Source organism: Triturus cristatus, chromosome 3_1, assembly GCF_964204655.1.
Source record: "Triturus cristatus chromosome 3_1, aTriCri1.1, whole genome shotgun sequence".
Classification (NCBI taxonomy): domain Eukaryota; kingdom Metazoa; phylum Chordata; class Amphibia; order Caudata; family Salamandridae; genus Triturus; species Triturus cristatus.
Genome location: NC_140583.1, coordinates 184,405,280 through 184,423,757, shown reverse-complemented (window position 1 = coordinate 184,423,757; position 18,478 = coordinate 184,405,280).

Below are 18,478 nucleotides of genomic sequence, written 5' to 3'. Positions count from 1 at the left end.
TTTTTCAGTGAATTTCAAAGGTTTTTTAAATGTTAATTTCTAGTTATAATGCTCATTAAACCTACAGTTTTTTCAGTGATTTTAAATTATCATTCCATTCTCAACCTGGTTAAAACAGCTGATATCGCCAGTTTTCCAGCAATAGCTCCCGCCCAAAACAATTGCCACAAATGAGAGCAACTAACGCAAATCATATGCAGAGTAGGCGTTCCTGTACAAAAATTACACAAGAACACCACTTCCCGATATATTCAACGAGCAGCCAAATCTGCGTTGCGTTCCAAAAACAGGCTAAAACTGCGTTAGCAGTAGGAATGTAACATCTGCCTTTTACTGGTGAAAAGTAAGACTACCTACAGGGTGAAAGGGAGCCTAGCCCTGAATCACATCTGAAGACCAACACGTCATAGAGCTACTGTTCATGCACCTCCGACACCCAAGAAGGCCACATAACCCACTGCCACCACCCTCAGGATCTCCCGCCTGACCACCCCCCCTTCTACCACCGATGCAGCGCACAACAGGACAGCGGACCTTCCAAAAATGGCATGGCCCCTCAGCCACACAATAGCTGAATGTAGCGAGATGTGGCAACCAAACATGTGTGAAGAATGCAAGTCACCCACCAATAACAATGCACACAATACCAAGAGTACAGGGTGACACATTGGCGCTTGCTGCCCGGGTGGAGGCACCACTACAACAGGGACACCCGCATCAATTGATTCCTCATACAGCCCAGGACGGAACCATGCCCAGAGCTCCGGAGTCATTGTTCACAGCCTCACGCAGGACTGGCATACGCCAGGCCAGCCCAATCCGTTTACACATACAGGGAGGGACAACAACACTACATGGCCCAGCTTTTCATTGTAGTGATCTGCTGCTCATAGGTCTAGTTCTCAGTACGCCACAGCCACTCCCTGATGGCTGGTTTACACCCACACCACACCCATCAAGCACAGGCATCACAGTAGATGTGACCCTGCCAATAAAAACGACCGGATGCACGTGCTCCACGCCATTTCCATTTCAGACTTGGTGCACCGGATGTACTGCGGCCGGCCCAGGCACACCACCACGGGATGGTGAATTTTGGTCCACTGAGGTAGGGGCATTGTAAGTGCTGAGCGGGTGTGCAGCCTGCGATGATCCCCCGTCCCGGTGGTCCGGACAGTTCATGTTTTGTGTGCGAGGACACATCCTTGGCGCACACCCTTTAACACCAGAAATCTATCTGTGACTTCTCCGTGTATGCCCCATCGAACCTGTGCATGGTTTGAATTGTGCAGTTTAACTAGCATTGCTAGCAGCTCCAACGGCATCCAAACATCCATAAAAGCTCTCCACATTTTATTACGAGGGACCAGGTCAAAAGCAGACTTCAGGTCAATGAAGGCTGCATATAGCACCCACCTCCTACGATAACGACCCGCCAGTATAACATCACAAACCTGAGCACCTGATCGATTGTACTGGTGTGGGGGCGAAAACCTGCCTGCATAGGTGATAGTATCTTGAATTCCTCTATCCACTTTTGGGTTCGGCTCAGTACTAAACTGGAAACTATTTTCTGAATAGAATCTATAAGGCTGGTGGGCCTTTAGTTGCCAGGTAAGGCATGGTCCCCCTTTTTATAAACCGGTATGATAACTGCACCAGACCAGGTATCAGGAATACGCACACCACTAGCGATGGCGTTGGTGAGATAGGTGATGTAAACCACCCAATTGTCCTTATCATGGACAAATAGATCCGCCGGTACACAGTCAGGGCCCGGAGCCCTTCCTCTCGGGATTAGGGATAGGACTGTCTCAACCTCAGTTGTTAAAGGATACGGTGGGTATCGGGAGAGGGATTTTAAAGTCTTCCGAGTTGTTAGCGTGGGTAGAGAACTAGGCCGTGAAATATGAGGCCCATTGTTCCGGCGGAACGTAGTTGATAGGTGTATAAGGTGTCCCACCACTCCCCCACTTCACTAGCTGCCAGAATTTTACCATGCTTTTCTCGTTACTAGCTAAAAGCAGGTCGTGCCAGCGATTATTATCCCACTCCTTTTTAGCTTTTAATTGGGTTGGTTTGTAGTTTGCCCTGGCAAGTTTAGTGCTGTATTGATGAGTGACTGCATGTATGTGTAACTGTATGGCTGAATGAATGAATATGTGTGTATAGCTAGGACTTAGTCAGTGGGTTTATAGTAACTGCTATCGATTTGTCGATGGTTTCGAAAATGGTAGTCTGTATTTTACACTGGGTGTATCAAAGGTTATATTAGGGAGTGAGGAGGTGCATCAGATTATCACGTGGATGATGTAATCAGTGATGTCATTTGAGATGTCATCAGTGATGTCATCACAGACCATGTCATGAGTGATGTAATATGTGATGTCATCAGCAGTGCATTGCGGGGGCGCGAGTTATAGTTAGCTCTGTTAACTATAACGTTCGAATTTCTCTGTTTTTGTACGAGTGAAATGAACAACTAACTAGAACTTCCCTGAAACCTATGGTTTTTTCAGTGAATTTCAAAGGTTTTGTAAATGCTTATTTCTAACTATAACGTCTGTAAAACCTATGTTTTTTTCAGTGAATTTCAAAGGTTTTTTAAATGTTAATTTCTAGTTATAATGCTCATTAAACCTACAGTTTTTTCAGTGATTTTAAATTATCATTCCATTCTCCACCTGGTTAAAACAGCTGATATCGCCAGTTTTCCAGCAATAGCTCCTGCCCAAAACAATTGCCACAAATGAGAGCAACTAACGCAAATCATATGCAGAGTAGGCGTTCCTGTACAAAAATAACACAAGAACACCACTTCCCGATATATTCAACGAGCAGCCAAATCTGCATTGCGTTCCAAAAACAGGCGATAAACTGCGTTAGCAGTAGGAATGTAACATCTGCCTTTTACTGGTGTAAAGTAGGACTACCTACAGGGTGAAAGGGAGCCCAGCCCTGAATCACATCTGAAGACCAACACGTCATAGAGCTACTGTTCATGCACCTCCGACACCCAAGAAAGCCACATAACCCACTGCCACCACCCTCAGGATCTCCCCCCGGACCACCCCCCCTTCTACCACCGATGCAGCGCACAACAGGACAGCGGACCTTCCAAAAACGGCATGGCCCCTCAGCCACACAATAGCTGAATGTAGCGAGATGTGGCAACCAAACATGTGTGAAGAACGCAAGTCACCCACCAATAATAATGCACACAATACCAAGAGCACAGGGTGACACATTGGCGCTTGCGGCCCGGGTGGCGGCACCACTACAACAGGGACACCCGCATCAATTGATTCCTCATACAGCCCAGGACGGAGCCATGCCCAAAGCTCCAGAGTCATTGTTCACAGCCTCACGCAGGACTGGCATACGCCAGGCCAGCCCAATCCGTTTACACATACAGGGAGGGACAACAAAACTACATGGCCCAGCTTTTCATTGTAGTGATCTGCTGCTCATAGGTCTAGTTCTCAGTACGCCACAGCCACTCCCTGATGGCTGGTTTACACCCACACCACACCCATCAAGCACAGGTTTCACAGTAGATGTGACCCTGCCAATAAAAACGACCAGACGCACGTGCTCCACGCCATTTCCATTTCAGACTTGGTGCACCGGATGCACTGCGGCCAGCCCAGGCACACCACCACGGGATGGTGAATTTTGGTCCACTGAGGTAGGGGCATTGTAAGTGCTGAGCGGGTGTGCAGCCTGCGATGATCCTCCGTCCCGGTGGTCCGGACAGTTCATGTTTTGTGTGCCCTGCTGGACCGCAGTGCAAGCCTGAGCCATCGAACAGCGGGGGCCTACAGCCACGGGCGTGGCCTCATTGGTCACTGAGTTAGTGGCACCGCAAGGGCTGAGCGGGTGTGCAACCTGCGATGATGGTGGGTGCACTGGTATGTCCTCTGCCATGATAAAATCAAGATGCAGCACCAAATGTGAGACCTGGAGGTCTGCAGAGCAGGGCTGCATGATGTGGATGGTGCCCTGTCTACGAAAAGGTGAGCAGTGAGGCCTGGGTGCGCAGGGGCGGGCAGATAACTCTGGGCGGCGGGAGTGGATGGGGTGCAACAGCCTGGGTGCGCAGCAGCGGGATGACACCTCTGGGCAGTGGAAGTGGATGATGTGCAGCAGCCTGGATACACAAAGGCGGGACAACGATTTAGGCATGCGCAGTCGTATATACTCTGCCATTCCTGATTCTGTACTATGTTTCAGATCTGGGAGCTTGAGGGCTCCACTTGGTTCCGGCATGTGGTTGGAGACACAGCGGTGGCGTAAAGGTGGGCTGTGAGGCTTTTGTCCACATTGTGGGCACTCACTGTCCCTCCTCATCTCTTCCTTTCTCTCCCTCCCACTTTCTCTCTCTCTTCCTCTCTCTCACACTGTTTTTCTCTTTCTCTCTCTCACTCTTTCTCTCTCTCTCACACTCTTCCTCTGTTTCTCTCTTCCTCTTTCTCACACTCTTTCTTTCTCTCTCTTCCTCTCTCTCACTGTTTCTCTCTCTTCGTCTCTCTTACTCTTTCTCTCTGCCTGCCTCGCACTCTTTCTTTCTATCTCTCTCTTCCTCTCTCTCACTCTTTCTCTCTCTCTCTCTCTCTCTCTCTCACTCTCTCTCCTTTGATGGACACATGACGAACAATCTTATCTTGCTTTTTGTCTAGCAGGCCTGCGATGATGCGTGGCCATGCTGCAATCAACACTCACCCTGAATTGTGAGCTTGGCTTCACCGTGTGTACACAATGGATGAGGAGGTTGCTTCGGCAGGTGGTGGACCCTCTTCGACACACACCAGTGGCGGAAGGTGAGCAGAGAGGCTTTTTTGCGCAGCGGGGGGCAGTGGAAGTGGATGGAGTGTAGCAGCCTGGGTGCACAGCAGCAGGCAGACACCTCTGGGCAGTGGAAGTGGATGGGGTACAGCAGGCTGGGTGCGCAGAGGCCGGCAGACACCTCTGGGCGGCAGGAGTCGATGGTGTGCAACAGCCTGAGTGCGCAGGCCGGACAGACACCTCTGGGCGACGGGAGTCGATGGGGTGCAGCAGCCGGAGTGCGCAGGGGCAAAGCAGAGAATTACGCGTGTTGAGTTGTATGTACTCTGCCATCACTGTTTCTATACTATGTTTCAGATGACTAAACTTGAGGGCTGCATTATATCCCGGCACGTGGTTGGAGACACACCGGTGGCAGAAAGGTGAGCTGTGAAGATTTTCTCCAGTGTCAAAACTCACTCTCCCTCTCCATCTCTTCCTTTCTGTCACTCACACTCTTTCTCTCTATTATTCTCTATCTCTTCATTTCTCTCGCTCACACTTTCTCTCTCTGTCTCTTCCTCTCTCATTCTTTCTTTCTCTCTCTCATTTTCTCTCTCTCTCTTCCTCTCTCTCACACTGTTTCTCTCTTCCTTGTATCTCACTCTTTCTCTGTCTTCCTCTCTCTCTCTCACTCTTTCTTTCTTTATCTCTCTCTTCCTCTCTCTAACTCTTTCTCTCTTTTTCTCTCTCTCTTCTTTGCTGGACGCATGACGCACCATCTTATCTTTCTTTTTGTCTTGCCGGCTGTGATTCACAAATTGTCGAGGGATGACACGCCATACCTGTACCTACTTTTATTTTGTTCTTTTGTTTAATATGTTTTATATGTAAATCCATACATGACTAAGATTCTTATTTGTCCAACCTCACAAGCATCTTCTTATTAATAATTGTATGACATTCGCCAATTTATTACGTTCCACATTCCCTAACGTGGGGGTGAGGTGGGATGGCAGACAAGGAGCAGCTGGGTGGTGTTGGAGCAGTGTTGGGTGTCCGATCTGCATGATCGTTGGCTCCATTGCATCTGTTCTCAGAGACTTGCGAGCCGGCGGACTGGCTCATAGATGAGGAGCTGCGAGCCGACTGGCTGGCTCGTAGAGGGAGAGCCGCGGCCCGTCAGTTCACAGACGGAGGGCTGCGGGCCAGCTCGCAGAGGTACAGCAGCGGGCCGACGGGTATAGGGAAAGGTGCGGTCCGTCGGCTTCCAAAGGGATAGCTGAGGAACAGTGATGTGGGGAGAGGGAGCCTGAAGGGGGTATCTAGCAGAGAGAGACCTGCGGTATATTTCCAATCTTGGCTTCACAGATACAACTGCGGGCCCGAGAAGTCGCACCGAAGAGCTGTGAGCCGACCGGTGGTTCGCAGAGGGAGACTTGGGGGCCCAAGAAGGTTGTTGGGGGTATGCTGGTGATGTGGGAAGAGGGTGTGTTACCTGCTAATGTGAGGAGAGGCATCGTGAAAGGGGTATCTCGCACAGACAGATCTCCGGTATGTTTTCAGAGTTGCCTCGGACAGCTGCGAGCTGACGGACTGAATCACAAAATGGCTTTTCAATAGCTCATATAGTGTGACTTATCAACAGTTCGCCCTCAGGCTCGCAGAGGTACAGCTGCGGCCCGTGGGCTCGACTCGCAGAGGGAGAACTACAGGTCATCTGCTCCCAAAGGAACAGCAGCGTACTAGCTCGCAAAGGTAGAGGCACAGCAGCGTACTGGCTCGCAAAAGTAGAGAGCTGCGAGCCGACGGACTGGCTTCTAAAGGCATAGCTGCGAAGTGGTGATGTGGGGAGAGGGAACGTGAAACGGGAACCTCGCACAGACAGAGTTCCGGTATATCTTCAGTATTGCCTCACAGAGGTAGAACTACGGAGAGATACGAGCTGACGGACTGAATCACAAAATGGCTGCCAACACTTCCTAGTCTCAACAGTTCGCAGCCAATGAGCCGCAAGCTCGTGCTCGTAACGCCTCAACCAATCAGGTGACAGAATTCTCAAATATCGATATCTGTACAGTATGAGATTTCTCAAAAACTACTGAACGGATTTACCCCATTTAAACAAAAGCGTGCTTTCTGGACCACGACCTTTCTCCCTGCCAAATGTGGCGCGTCCGCTCGCAAAGAGGCACACGAGCGTACTAGCTCGCAAAGGTAGAGAGCTGTGAGCTGTCGGACTGCCTTCTAAAGGCATAGCTACGAGCTGGTGATGTGGGCAGAGGGTGCGTGAAAGGGGTATGACGCAGAGACAGAGCTCTGGTATATTAAATTGCCCCCGGCACCTTTTTTTAATATTTTTAATCGATGTGAGGCACAAGATGGCTGCTAACACTTCCTGGTTTTAAGTGTTAGCAGCCAATCAGAGGACACTTCCTGGTTTGAAGAATTAGCAGCCAATCAGAGGCAAGCTTGTGCTCTGTAGTTAGGCTCCGCCCAGATATATATATATATATTTTTCCTTTAATATCTCAAAAACTACTGAACGGATTTACACCATTTCAACAAAAGCGTACTTTCTGGACCAAGACCTTTCTCCCTGCCAAATTTAGCGTAATTCCGTTCAGCACTTTGACCTGTAGCCTTGTCTAAAGTTTCCCATGGAAAATGCATTGAGAAAACAAGTTTTGGGACCCCCCTTTTTTCTCCGCCCCCCCTCGACCAATCACACCCAAACCTTTAAGATAGGAGCTGATCGAAGAAGAGAAACTTTTTGGAAAGTTTCGTAAAGATTTGTCAAACGACGCCAAAGTTATAAGCACATGAAAAAATGCTTTTCCTATGGAAATGTGTTCCTAACTATAACTATCTACTGGTGACCGCCAGTTGATAATATGTTTATTATCTACTGGCGGTCGCCAGTAGATAGTTATAGTTAGGACCGTGTTTCCATAGGAAATCTGAAAATTCTATTTTGAATAACTTTGGCGCCGGTTGACGAATCCTCGCAAATTTTTCAAAATAGGTGGGGCGCTCCGCTCCTACCCTGAAAGTCTCGGGATGATTAGTCAAGCGGGGGCCGAGAAAACAGGGGGGGTCCCAAAACGCGTTTTCCCCATGCATTTTTCCATAGGGACCTTTAGTCAAAGGTACAGCCCGAACGGCTGAACAGAATTATTTGAAATTTGGGAAAGAGGTAGTCCTCAGGTCAGGGATGTGCCTTTTGAATATCTGGGGTCAATCTGTTCAGTAGTTCTTGAGAATATTTCAGTTAAAAGTACATATATATCTATAAGCGCGCACCGTGCGCGTACGGGCGTAATTCTGATTGGTGGTTACATGACAGTAAACATTCCAGTCGGTCGAAATCAGGAAGTGTCGGCTGCCATTTTGTGTGTCTCACGCTAAAAAACAAAGGTGGAGAACGTGAAAAGGGGGCAAGGTAGAGAGTTGCAGACCCCCTAGCCTTTGTCAGGGGGTCCAAAAAGGACTCTGAAGTGTGAAAAATACATTTTTTTTTTTTTAAATCGCGGGGTACGCGTACCGTGCGCGTACGGTACGCGTACGGCGGAAAAAAATAATAAAAAAAATAGAATTAAAAATCAAAATGAAATGTTTGGATGTTGGACTGTTGGTTGGCTCTAAAAAGAGCCGTTGTGTTCATGGAGTGTTTTTTTGTACCTATAAGTAAGTACCGATGCAGAGTCTAAAGTTCAAGAGGAAGACTCTGTTCCCTTCATCATTGAAATGTACACCGTCTCCTCTATAAATGTCTTGCATGTTGTAACGCAAGTTGTTGTGGTATATAGAACCCATACCATAGTCTCTGAGGAAAGCAGAAACAGACTTATTGACGTGCTTTCTTGCTTTGTCAATCTGCGGACAAAATTGGTTGGACCAGTTCCACTTTTGCCTTTGGCATATATTAGAATATACAAAGGCAGTTTGTGGAAAAAGTGACATCAATTGCACAAAGGTGTCCTTAATAAGCATTTCCAGACCTACCCCAGTTAAAGTGCCTAGGTCATTTCCACCACAGTGCACAATAATAAGGTTAGGCTGTGGGAGATGTAGAAAGGTTTTCACCAAAGGCATTAATTGGTGCCACTTTAACCCTCTCTGACCAATCCATTTAATGTCTACATTTGGCAAAGCAAGGTCTTTCACAATACCTCTTTTTTCTGCAAACTTTTCACTCCAGAAGACATAGCTGTGACCTACAATCCACACTGTGAACATCTTTCAAGGAGATCTGGATGCACTCAGAAGGTGTCTTTCAGTAGAATGGCAATATGAAAAGAAAGAGAGTTGTAAAATGGAGGCTGACTTTTTTGTTTTTTTTTTGTAAAAGAACTGATTGGCTGATTCAAACCATTTTACAGTTAAAACTAGGCAGTATGTTTAGATTTTTACAAGCATGTTTGTATTGGCTCAGAAAAATGTGTACCCACAGAACCTTACTTTGGATTTGTGTGCTGAACTTCTGACCTCTCTGCTCACACCAGTGTTCCATGATCTGTTGCTATGGTAGCAGTCAGAAGTCATGTTGGGGGAAGGGATCATTTGGCAAGGGTTGAAATTTGCAACCAATAGAAATGTGTGTCTCCATTTGAAAACATTGTGGGAAGCACTGTGATTTGGAGTTAACATGTATATGTGTGGAAAAAGAGAGGGAAACATTGCTATTAACTGGTTCTGGTGAGAGGAGAGAGGTGTACAGCTCAGAGATTCTGGCTCTGATAATCTGCTGTTTGAGTGCCACATTTATTTCTGAACTAACTACTTTTAAAGGTGAGTTATTAATTTGAGAGAGAATGTATGTGGAACATTTTGCTATAAATAATAGAAATGTGATTCTTCTTTTAAAGTTGTTTTTCACATTTTGTGTTTTGGGAGATATTTAACTGTCTTGAAGTTTTGAGATATTATTGAGTATGTCTTCACCATAAGTTAAGGTGTACTGGTATCACCCAGGAATAATGTTTTCTGCCTAGAATCACACCATGAGTCTGTGTGCACACAGGAATTGTTATCAGAGATTTAATTTGTGTTGCTCTTGCTCTGTTAGCCTTGCACTCGCAGGAAAGGGGCAGTTTGTTTTCTTAAAGTGTGATGGTTAGCATTCAGTAGAAATCACTTTCTCACAAATGAGAGGCAAATGCAAAAACATTTGAAAATAGAATGGTACATTTTCCTACCACTTTAAAAGTTGTGTTTTACATTTTATGTTAAGGAAGATATTTAAATGCCTTGAACATGTTAGATATTATGGAGTATGTCTTCACCATTAGTTAAGGTGTACTGGTATCACCCAGGAATACCGTTTTCTGCCTAGAATCACACCATGAGACAGTGTGCACACAGGAATTGTTATCAGAGATTTAACTCGTGTTGCTCTTGCTCTGTTAGCCTTGCACTCGCAGGAAAGGGGCAGCTTGTTTTTTGGAACTGTGATGGTTTGTATTCAGCATAAAAAAGCTGTTTGGGCATGTGCTATTTTCTGTTTCTGAAAAATAAAATGAAAATGTGTCAGATTGTTAGAGTAATTATCACTTGCTCTACCACAGTAGTAAGTGTGCTTTTAATTGCAAATCAAATTTCGTTTTCTGCCTAGAATCACACCATGAGTCTGTGCGCACACAGGAATTGTTCTCAGAGATTCAATTCGTGTTACTCTGGTTCTTTCAGAATTGCATTTGTAGGAAAGGGGCAGCTTGTTTTATTGAACTGTGATGGCTAGCATTGAGCCCAAATTAATATGTCACAAATGAGAGGGCTATGCAAACACATTTGACATCAACATGGTAGATTTTCCTTCCACTCCTGCAATGGGTCATGTAGTTTGTACATGTTCAAAAGTCCAATTAACCCTTACCACACATGTAGTGTTACATACATGTCTCCAATGTTTATGCAGTTGTGCAAGGATCAATGCAGATCTCTTTTGCACTTGACAGTAGACAGTCTCCAGAAGCACACTCTTAGCAGAGAGCAAACTGTTTCTCATGTACAGTCATGCTTACTATTCAGCGCTGTGTGGTGTTTCAGACAGCAGTGAGTAACGCTAATACATTGAACATCACCAAGGCTCATTTCCTTTGCTAGAGTGTAGTACGTTATTCAGGTTGCACATGTTCATGGTCTCAAAAAGCAGTTTGGGCATGTGCTCTTTTCTGTTTCTGAAAAATATAATGAAAATGTGTCAGACTGTTACAGTAATTATCACTTGCTCTACCACAGTTGTAAGTGTGCTTTCAAATTGCAAATCAAATTTGGTTTTCTGCCTAGAATCACACCATGAGTCTGTGCGCTCACAGGAATTGTTCTCAGAGATTCAATTCGTGTTACTCTGGTTCTTTCAGAATTGCATTCGTAGGAAAGGGGAAGCTTGTTTCATTGAACTGTGATGGCTACCATTGAGCCCAAATTAATATGTCACAAATGAGAGGGCAATGCAAACACATTTGACATCAACATGGTAGATTTTCCTTCCACTCCTGCAATGGGTTATGTAGTTTGTACATGTTCAAAAGTCCTATTAACTCTTACCACACATGTAGTGTTACATACATGTCTCAAGTGTTTATGCAGTTGTGCAAGCGTCAATGCAGATCTTTCTTGCACCTGACAGTAGACAGTCTCCAGAAGCACACTCTTAGCAGAGAGCAAACTGTTTCTCATGTACAGTCATGCTTACTATTCAGCGCTGTGTGGTGTTTCAGACAGCAGTGAGTAACGCTAATACATTGAACATCACCAAGGCTCATTTCCTTTGCTAGAGTGTAGTACGTTATTCAGGTTGCACATGTTCATGGTCTCAAAAAGCAGTTTGGGCATGTGCTCTTTTCTGTTTCTGAAAAAAATAATGAAAATGTGTCAGACTGTTAGAGTAATTATCACTTGCTCTACCACAGTAGTAAGTGTGCTTTCAAATTGCAAATCACATTTTGTTTTCTGCCTAGAATCACACCATGAGTCTGTGCGCACACAGGAATTGTTGTCAGAGATTAAATTCGTGGTACTCTGGTTCTTTTAGAATTACATTCGTAGGAAAGGGGAAGCTTTAATTCGTGTTGGTTTTATTGTGTTTTTCACTTGTAGGAAAGGGGTAGATAGTATTATAAGATTTGAAAAGCACAAAAAAATATAGTAATAAATTTAAATTACATAAAAGTATTTTTTTTTTAGTTTCTTTCAGGTATTGCTGAACAACAGTGAAATAAGTTAAAGATGCCTATAAAATCAAGGAAGAGAAAAGAACAGAAAAAACATTTATATTTGAAGACAACTGGAGGACCCAAATTAGTTGAAGATCCTCATGTTGGAAAAAAGAAAAAGTCTTCTGGTAAGCAAACCAAGGATTTTTTTAAAAATATCTTCAAAAAAAGAACACATTTGAAAAATGTCCCCACTGCAAATAGAGTTTCAAGTAGAAAACAACAGGACAAAAGTTAGAAATTAGAAAATGCTAATGTACAATTAGAAGCAATAAAGATTGACTTAAAACGAAAAACAGCATTTAAACACAGTCGTAGAACAATGTTTCAGAGAAGAGTGATGTCCAATTTGCTAAAGGATGTGAAAAAATATAAGAAGAAAGTGAAATTTTATAAGCGAAAAAAAGATATTGAATCAATTGTAGCTAAGGCTTTAGATTTAAAAAGAAAACTATTCATTTTAATTTTGAACAGGATCCGTACATTAGATAAAATGGTCAATGTAATGAAGTCACAAAGCAAAACGAAAAGAGTAGTGAAAAGAAATAACTTTTGTAAAGTGTTTTTAGGAGAATGGATGCATAGTTCAAGTACTGAACCATTTTTTAATGAAGAGAGTTATCTTCAAAGTAATAGTTTGCTGCATGCAGTTGACACCAGAGGTCGTGCTTATGAAGTGAAAGATGGTTGTATAATGGAAAGGAGAAAATGGTTCCAAGAAATGAGGAAGAAGTGATAGCTGATGAGGTTATGGGGAGTCGTCCTAAAGCCCCAGTGTACACTTGGAATTGTAGTAGTATTTGTACTGTACGACAGGAATCTATTGATGAATTACGTGAATTTCTAAGAGTATATAGTAAAAAAAGTGTTAAACAGAAGATTAAGGTGCTTCAAAGACTAGATCCATGTAGAGTGAGAGAGAATACTGGTTTGCAAGGACATTCTCTGGCTTGTCTTTCTAGGAAAGTTTGCCAAAGTGTATTTCACCATTTTAGGATGCTGGCAGTTCATCATACTGAAATGAGAAAGTTTGTGAGAAGATTGTATTTTGCTAAAAGTCCAGCACTAAAGTTAAATGAGTTGAATAGGGCTCTGTTCCGTGGATCTGTATCAGATGTAGAGAAGGTTACTGATGAAATTCAGTTTTGTTACTTTGGTCCGGAACAAGAAAGTGCAGATAATGACACAGTAATTGAAGAAAATGTGGAAGACAATGTAGAACCTACTATTAGTAAATATTTTGAAGATCAAATGACAAAATTTACTATCATCTCTAATGAAAGACCAAATATTACTTGTATTTGTTGCCGGAGAAGCCATTATAAAAATCAAACAAGGTATGTTGATCTCTATAAAAAAAGTGAAAAAGAAAATAATACTAAGTGGTTGGATTTTGCTACATATTTATTTCTGGAAAATTGTTTTGATTTGGGTGAATATCACCATATTTGTAAATACTGTTATAACAAGTTAGAAGAAAATAAAATGCCAGCAAGAGCTGTACATAATAATTTAGAATTGGTTGAAATTCCTGCAGAACTTAGTGATTTAAATACGTATGAGTCTATACTCATACAATGTGTCCATCCGTTCCAGACTATAGTTCGTATGGAGCCCAAAACAGGCACATTACCTCCTTCGGATTTACAAAGAGGTTTAAAAGGAAGAGTTGTCTATTTGCCATTGCATTTGAAAACAAATATGGAAACTATTGATGCAGATACATTGGAAACTGAACCATTAGTTATTTTGGTTAATGGAGTACCAACAAAGAACAAGAACATTTGGCAGGAGCTGGTAGATGTACGAAAAGTACAAAGAGCAAATTTATATTTGAAAAGAAATAATAAATGGTATGAAACAATTTATATGGATGAAGATGAAGAAGTTTTACTACCAGACTCAGGAATACCAGCTGGGCAAATTGAAAAAGTGGATAAGTCAAAAGAAGAAGAAATTTATGAACATTTCAGCATACATCCTCTTCATTCAAAAGAAGTTATGGCAAACACTATTGATCTGTTTCAGATGAAGAAAGCACAAGGAACTCCCGTGATTGTATGGGAGGAGAGCTTGGAAGCTCGTTGTTTTCCCCAGCTGTTTCCTACAGGAAAAGGTGGACGATATGATGAACGTCCAGTACAGATTCCTGCTTCTGAGTATCGGACTACAAGATTATATGCAGAAGATCCCAGATTTCGTCAAAGTATTCCTTATTTGTTCCATCTTTTATTTGAAAGTGACTTGTCAGCACTACCTTATGCAGTAAATCACATTTTGAAAACTGGAGTACATCTACGTAATGTGTCTGCAAAGGATTTTATGAACAAAGTGTAACAGCGAGATGATCATTTGGAATCTCAATTGATTAATCTAATGGCTTGTCAGCGTGGGACAAATGAATATTGGTACCGACGCCATGGAGAATTGAAGTGTATGTTACGGAATTTAGGAACTCCTACATGGTTTCTCAACCTAAGCTGTGCTGAGTACGCTTGGGATGATCTTCTGGATTTTCTTCGAGAGGCAAATTCAAATATTGAAAACATCCAATACAACACAGCAGGAGAATTGTGCTCATTGGATCCAGTTAATGTTTGAAGATATTTCAATCATAGATTTGAGGCTATGATGTCCTTCATCTGCAATAAAAAAATCCACCTCTTGGAGAAGTTGTGGATTTCTTTTGGAGAAAAGAGTACCAAGCAAGAGGTGCTCCTCATATTCATATGCTGTTGTGGATCAAGGATGCCCCAAAATTTGAAACAGATTCTGATGATGCAGTTTTAAGTTTCATCGAAGGATATGCAACATGTGCTATACCTAAAAGCACAGAAGAGAAACACTTAAAAGAGCAAGTTTTACGTTTCCAAAGTCATCGCTGTGGAAAATACTGTCGAAGAAAGTATAAGAGTAAAGAGAAATTCTACACAAAATGTCGATTTGGATTTCCACGAACTGTTCTTTCAAAAGGAAGAGTCAACAGTTTTATGTCAGCTGTGCGACATACTATTACAAGAAAATCGCCTAAAAATACCTACAACCTAAGAAGAAAAGAAGAGTCAAAATATATAAATGACTACAACCCAGTCATTTTATCCATGTGGAATGCTAACATGGATATTCAGTATGTAGCTGACAATTCTATTGCTGTTGCTCGGTATGTCACATCTTACATCACTAAATCTGAGAAAATGGAATTGAAGGAAATATGGGGAGAGATTTCTCACGAGAAGACTGTCAGTAAAAAGCTATACAGTTTCAGTTTAAAGATGTTATCGCATCGAGAAATTGGATCCTACGAATGTTCAGATAGGTTATCATCTGCAAGTCTGTACTCCAAATCCAGAAGAATAATTTGGGTAAGTTTAGGCCTTGCAGGAATGCGAAATCGGGTACTGAAATCTGTTGGAGAAATTGAATATTTGGCAGAGAATGACCCGGAAAGTACAGATATTTTGAAATCAAATATGTTGGACACATATTACCCAAAAAGAAGTCGTCATCTTGAGAACATGTGTCTCTATGAAGTGCTGCAGAACTACATTTTTACACGGAAAGCCACAGAAGACATCAACAATGGAAAATATAAAGTCATTGGTGAGGAAGGATGTTTGGTGAAGCAAACAAAAGGAAGCTTGATTGATCACAGGAAGCTGAGTTGCGACACTCCTGACAAAAAGGAATTTTACTACTTAGCACTTTTACAGCTGTTTAAACCATGGCGTTCAGAGGATGAATTACTTGGAGATTTTCACAGCTATGAAGATTCCTTTAATGCATGTAAAGATACGATTGAATGCAGTACTTTCACAAATTATGTGCAAATGTTAAATGAAGAAATTGAACAAGAAGCTACAATTGCAGCTGAAGTAGCTAGAGACAGTTCTCAAGACAGCCAAAGTTCTGGAACACTCAGTCAAGATCCCCTAGGACAACCAATCGTAGAAAATGAAGCTGCAATAGCAATGACTGAAGTGGAAACAGCTATGAATCAAGCTCAGGAAGATTTAGTAGACTTAACATATTTGGAACAGCAACTGAATGAAGAACAAAAACAAATTTATGAAGAAGTCACAAAAAAAATTGATCATGGATTACTACATGAAAAGAAAGAGTGCTCATGTGCACCATTTGAACCAATCAGGATGTATGTGAGTGGACAAGCTGGAACTGGAAAAAGTTTCTTAATTAAAGTCATCCGAAGCTACCTACAGCAAAAAACAGATTCAACTTTGTCTTGTGTTGTTACTGCTCCAACTGGGTTAGCAGCATATAACATAAAAGGAATTACCTTACATCGCTTGCTAATGTTACCAGTGGAGCATGAGAACAAAATAGAATATCACAAGTTAACAGGAGAAGCATGCTTCGAAGTTTCAAGAGTGTTGAAGAAGATGCAAGTTCTCATTATTGATGAGGTAAGCATGGTATCAAACTTAATGCTTGCCTTTGTGCATTTAAGAATGCAGCAAATTCTAAAGAGAGACTATGATGTGTTATGTGGAGGAAAACATGTTATAGTTTTTGGGGATCTTCTGCAGCTCACTCCAGTTAAAGGACAACCAGTGTTTAATACTGTGACACATGAAGACACAAAGAAGTCATTAGGAAGCATTGGTAATGCGAATATTTGGTCATTCTTTGAGTACAAAGAACTCACTACCAATATGAGGCAAGCAAACGATGAAGATTATGCAAGTATTCTGAAAGATATCAGAATTGGACTACTTACAGAAGTTGGCAGAGAAGCATTACAGAGTCGGATGCTACATAATTTATTTCCAAATGAAGAAATAGTTGCAGAGAAAATATACCAGAACATTGCAGAAAAAAATACTGTAATCTGCTTAATGCCAACACTACGTGAATGCTCGATATTCAATGAGGAACTTTTGAAATTGGAAAAGGAAGAGATTAAGAAAATGGAAGCAGTGGACAAAATTCAGCATGAAGGAATTACTATTACATTAACAGGCAAACTGAAAAATAAATTGGATTCTCTAGAGAAGAACATTTCGAAAACAGCTGGATTAGAAAAAAATCTTTATGTTTGTATGAATTGTCGAGTATTTTTAAGCTTGTGAAAGACTTATAGACTTATATGTACGTAGGAAGCAGTTTCCGTTTTCTCTAGCATATGCTGTAACTATTCACAAATCTCAAGGATTAACTGTAGATAGTGCTTTTGTAAACATTGGTTCAACTGTGTTCAAAGAAGGTATGGCATATGTTGCTTTGTCACGAGTGAAAACATTATCTGGTCTATTCATGGTAGACTTTGATGACTCAAAAGTTAGTGCTGATGCAAACTGTGTAAAGGAATATAATAGATTAAGAAGAAGCTATGCTCCTCATTTAGGTCAGTATCCTGTGTTTGAAAAACGTGTTGTTTGTCGGAAAAGGAGAATTGAGAATATCTGTAATGAGGATGTACAGAAGAGAAAACAAAAGGAGAGTGATGTGATTGCAAGCAAAAAGAAAAAGGACAATGCTGAAGAGGTTGTTGGTTGTCATTTTGAAAATAGCTCTGGTGTCAACTGCTACGCTAATGTAGTGCTGAATGTTGTATTTTATCTTGAAAGTTTGCAAGAGCAGATAATACTAAATCATGAAAAAAGATTTGGTTCTCTGCTGAGTTTTCTTTTTGAGAAGCTGAGTAATGATAAAACTAAAATAGAAAGTGCTTCTGATGTTAGAAAACTTTTAGATGTATGTTCAGGAAGTACATCAGTGATGTCATTTGAGATGTCATCAGTGAGGTCATGAGTGATGTCACTGACCATGTCATGAGTGATGTAATATGTGACGTCATCAGCAGTGGATTGCGGGTGCGCGACTTATAGTTAGCTGAACTAACTATAACAGGGAAATTTCAATGGTTTGTACGAGTGAAATGTCCAGCTAACTATAACATGTGTGACACCTATGTTTTTTTCAGTGAATATATCTATATATATATATGTTTATTTATTTTTTTGCACCAACTCCTCCAAGTTTTACGAATGAAAATGAAGCCTTGTGCGGTTTAGAAATTATTTATTCTTTTCGGCCACTTGTCAAAAGCGTTTCGAGTGCGTTGCACCCTTGTTCACTGACAACGAAATCTAAGTTTTGCGGACATTTTACAGTGCATCACACGTGATTGTCTAAAACTACAAATTTAGTGCATGTGAAGAAAGACTTGTAGTTTTTTCACAAATTTCATTTTCTTTGGACTGCTTTTATCAATACAATTGAAACGCCCTTGACAAACAAAATAAATAATATTTGTGTAATTTTCATATCCGTTTCTGATATATTATATACAATATACAATATATACAGTTGCAATTGACATGTCAATTAATAAAAATGTAATACGCGTCTTTTTTAAAACACGTCTTTTAAAAAAAAGTATTATGTCCAAGTGGGCTCATTTTATATCGTGGCGTTTTATCATTTCATGACTCAAGCCCCAGTGGGCATAGGCAATCCCAGTGCAAAACCTGATGTTA